Source organism: Elephantulus edwardii, unplaced genomic scaffold (assembly GCF_000299155.1).
Source record: "Elephantulus edwardii isolate Elephantulus edwardi_28Jun2011 unplaced genomic scaffold, EleEdw1.0 scaffold00177, whole genome shotgun sequence".
NCBI lineage: Eukaryota > Metazoa > Chordata > Mammalia > Macroscelidea > Macroscelididae > Elephantulus > Elephantulus edwardii.
In genome coordinates this window covers 5,895,499-5,900,229 of record NW_006399927.1, presented here as the reverse complement: position 1 = coordinate 5,900,229, position 4,731 = coordinate 5,895,499, and positions in this window count along the sequence as shown.

The window sequence follows — 4,731 nt, the reverse complement described above, 5'->3', positions numbered from 1 at the left end:
AGGTTTGAATTTGTTCTTCAGTTCCTTGAGCTTAAGATATGCTGAGCGAGTTCGGCCCTTTTGATTTTCCGACTCCAACTCCTTGCACATTTTATTGTAATATTTTGCTTTGCCATCCCGTGCTGCCTTTTGAAATCTTCTATTCAACTCTCTAGTATCTTGAATTCTTCCCTGAAAGATAGGTGATTTTAATCTGCAACCCTCAGACCTGATTTTAATTGTTTTTGGTCAAACATTCTTCTAAGGTCTGTCCATTTGCTATACAGATGTACATGGTTGCTATGATGCTGAACACTGTGACACTAATGTGTCAAATGTGATAATGGTTACTCATGATGGACAGTATTTGGTGGAGCTTCTTGATTAAAACAAGCTTAGAAGCAGGGGTGGCATCTACTTCCAAAATAGCTTGCCTCCAGAAACTCTATGAACATGGAGAAAAGATGAAATTTATACAAGTGTATATAGGTCTTTCATTCATAGGGTGGTTATGAGTCGTCTATGACTTAACAACAATTCTCTTTGTTGTTTAAGATAGATCATTTCTTTTACTTTATTTTACTTTGTTTTCAAGTTCAGTCATTCATTCCTCTTTTCCATTCTGTTGTTAAACTCATTCATCTAGTTTTCACTTTGGCCTTATTTTTCAGATCTTAAATTTCCATGTTTCTCCATTTCGGCCTCCATTTCTTTGTTGAATGTTCCCACTATTCATTTCTTTCTAGTTAATGAATTTGTAACTGTTCAATGAAATATACTTAAAATCATCTTGCCAAATTCTTTATCAGGTAGTTTTTAACAAATGCAACATCTCACTTCTGGTATCTGTCGATTTTCTCTGCCTATGGAAATTGATACTTCATTGGCCTATCTCTCTACTTCTATTCCATATTCACTTAAACATGCAAAAGAGGCTAATAAATAAACAGATAAGATGACATAAGAATGCTTTCACATTCTCACTTTCTCAAAATTTCTAATAAGTAACAGAATGAAAGTATGCTCCAAGATTAATACTGTAATATAACTCTTAAACCCCTTCATATTAAGCATAATTAAGAGATAATTTTTGCTTTCTGCTTTCTTTCAGTTAGAAAAGCATAACTTGAACATTGAAAGAAGTATGGCTATATCTCTAATGTTTATATCACGTATGGCTACATCTCTAATGTTTAAATAACATTGTATCTGCATTAACCTCAGGTCCAAAATGGAGAAAACATCTCAAGAATGATGACTTATAATTCATATTAATACCAATACCTTCACAAAAAATTCATATAAAGGAAGACACACAATAAATGGAAAAAGAAGACGGACTGCTGATTATGAAGAAATGCAATAGACCACGTAACCTCCACCCTCATATAGGATTCACTGAAACCAACTTATGTCATAAGACAATATGTTCCAAAGTAGAAATGCAAGAAAGTAATGAGGAAAAAGAACACTCAGGATGTGCATATTAAAGAAAATTGTGGATTTCATATTTCAATATGACTTTCCTAGCCATAGTTTTACTTTGTCATGTAGCTGGGCGAGGTTATGTGAATGAAATGTGTTAACCTATGCACAAGGGGATTATCTAGTTTTACCAATCCACAAGGGGATTGGCTACTCTCACCATTAATTTAAGCAATCCAGCAGCATTAGAATTAGACCTTCCCTGCTCCAACAAAAAAGAAGCAAGAGAATGTAGGATGCGCTTTGAGACTAGACAGTCTAACTCCAGCTACACCTACAGTAGTAGCCATGGCTGAACCAGAGACCTGATGTGAGATGGGACTTTGGAACTGGAATTTGAGCCAAGAGCCTTTGCCCAGTTTGTTGGAAAAATGGGTGTGGGGATAAGGCACAATTCGTAGGACCTAGAATTTTGTAACACTAGCCTAAAGCTGTGATGCTTAAGTATGAGTTGTCTGTGAGCACATTTCAGAAACCGTTTAGACTGAATTCTGCTAGTAACCTATCTTGCAATTTTTTGGCTTCCCAACATGGTTCTGTGAGGTCTGTGAGCTATTGCTTCAGATTTTGAGCCTTGTAAAGCAGCAAGATTGGTGTTTGAGTAGAAAAAGTTATGGGAGTGTGGGGTCTCATGTCTGCCCTTGTGGGAATTGATTTTGTGTTACTGATGCTGCGAACTGAGACCGTTCCCCTTTGTAAACTTAGTAAAGGTCAGATATGGCCATATCTACATAGCACTTGCTCTTTTTAACAGAAGTAAAAACTCCAGAGATAAGTTGTCATTCAATCCCATAGATTCTACTTCTACAAAAATTTTAATAAACAAAAATTGTGTAAAGTAAAAAAGCAATTACAATTTATTTAACAAAGGAAAAATTTTCAAAGTATCCTATCAAAAGTACAAACCTACTTGGCATTTCTTACACGGAAGAAACTGAAGAACAAATTCAAGCCTCGAGTTGCAATACTTAAGGATGTTATGGGAAGAATATTGAATGCCTGAGAATGTATCAAAAGAAAATGGAAGGGGAACACAGAGTCACTGGACACACATTAAAAAAAGGCTGACAAAGAAATTCATGAACCAAAATATGACCAAGAGGCAATGGTGAGAAGGAGGAAGTTCAAGCTGTTCTGAAGCAATTGACAAAAAAATAATGCCCCAGGAATTGATGGCGTGTCAATTTCTGTATTTCAACAAACAAATGCAACCCTGGACATGTTCACTAGGCTGTGACTGGAAGAGATCTGTAGTAATTCCCATTTTAAAGAAAAAAGTTATCTGGTAGTGAGAAAATTATCAAACAATATCATTGATATCACATGCAATCAAGATCCTGCTGAAGATTATAAAAAAACAACTGAAACAGATCAACAACATATAACTGCCAGATGTGTCAGGTGGGTTTTGAAGAGATCATGACACTAAGGAGATCACAGCCAATGTCAGATAGATCTTTGTTGAAAGTAGAGAATACTAGAGAAATGTCTGTTTCAGTGCCTGTGCAAAGGCTTATGACTGTGTGGATCACAACAAAATGTAGCTAGCTTTGAGAAGAATGGGAATCCCAGAACCCTTAATAGTGCTCATATAAATTCTATACTTGGACTGGGAAGCAGTTATCAGGAAAGAAAGGAAAAACTGCATGATTATAAATTACAGTACATCAGGGATCCATCTTCTCACCATACCTTTTCAATTGATATGTAGAACAAATCATTCGGGAGGCTGGACTTTATGAGGGGGAATATAGCATCATGATTGGAGGAAGACTCATCAACCTACACTATGCAAATGGCACAACCTTGCTCGTTGAAACTGAGGAAGATTTGAGTTTTGCTGCAGAGGGACAAAGACTGCGGTCTGCAATTCAACATCAAGAAAACAAAGTTTCTCACCACTGGGCCAATTGGCAGCATCATGGTAGATGGAGAAGTTATTGAGACTATTAACAATTCCAGCTTACTTGGTTCCACAACCAGCAGTCAGGAAATCAAAAGATGAAGATGAATTGCATTAGAAAAATCTACTGTCAAGTATGACTTCAGAGTGCTAAAGAGCAACAATGTCAGTCTAGAGACTGATCAAAGACATGATCTTCACAATTACTTGCAATACATCAAAGAGCTGGACCATGACTAAGAATGATAGAAGAAAATTGATGTCTCTGAGTTGTGGTGCTGGAGAAGAATACTGAATATACCATGAACTGCCAAGAGAACAGGTCTGTCCTAGAGAGAGTGAAACCAAGCTGCTTTTTGGAGGCAAGAATTTTGAAGCTCTGGCTCACATACAGGCTTGTTGCCAGGAGGAACCAGACCGTGGAAGGATGTAGGGACAGCACAGGAGAGAAAGACCCTGGATGAGATGGATTGACACAGCCCTGGGGTAGTAAAGCTAGGTATATCAGAGAAAATATAATTGGTTTAAGATAGGGCAGAGTTCAAAGCTATTGTACATAGGGTCGTTCTGAGTCACAGGCAACTTAATGGCACATAACAATAACAACCAAAAAATACTAGATAACTCATAACTCTTAATATACCACTGGATCAATAGGCAACATCATGATGGATGGAGAGAAGGTTGAAAGTGTCAACAACTTCATTTTACTTGGATACACAATTAGCCTCCTCAGTACTAGCAATGAGGAAATCAAGAGACTCTTTGCAAAGGGAAAGTCTACAGTTAGGGTGCTCTTCAAATTATTGAGAAGTATTGATGTCAGTTTGATGACTAAGGTGCATCTGATTCAGACCACGGTCTTTCCTATCACTTGCTATTCATCTGAGAGCTGGACAATGACTAGGGATGACAGAAGAATTGACACCTTGGAGCTGTGATGTTGAGGAAGAGCACTGAATATCCTAAACAAAAGACAAAAGAACAAATATATCTTGGAGAAGGTGCAGCCAGAGTGGTATTTAGAAGCAAGGATGATGAGGCTTTGTCTCACATACTTAGGGTATGTTGCTAGGAAGGGCTATTCTTTGCAGAGGGGCATGATACTTGAAAAGGTAGAGAGGGACGGTGAAGACTCTCAACCAGGTAAATTGGTATGATGACTGCCACAATAGGCTCTAGTATGTCAGGAAGCGTGAAGATGGTCTAGGAGAGGACAGGGTTCAGATCTGTTGTTCATAGGGTCACTATGAGTCATATGCAACTTGATGGCACCTAAGAAAAACATAGTGTCACAGGTTTCAAAGCTAGGGTGGCATGATGCTGAGATGCTGAATATAGTTGCCAGGGAAGGAGATTGACTG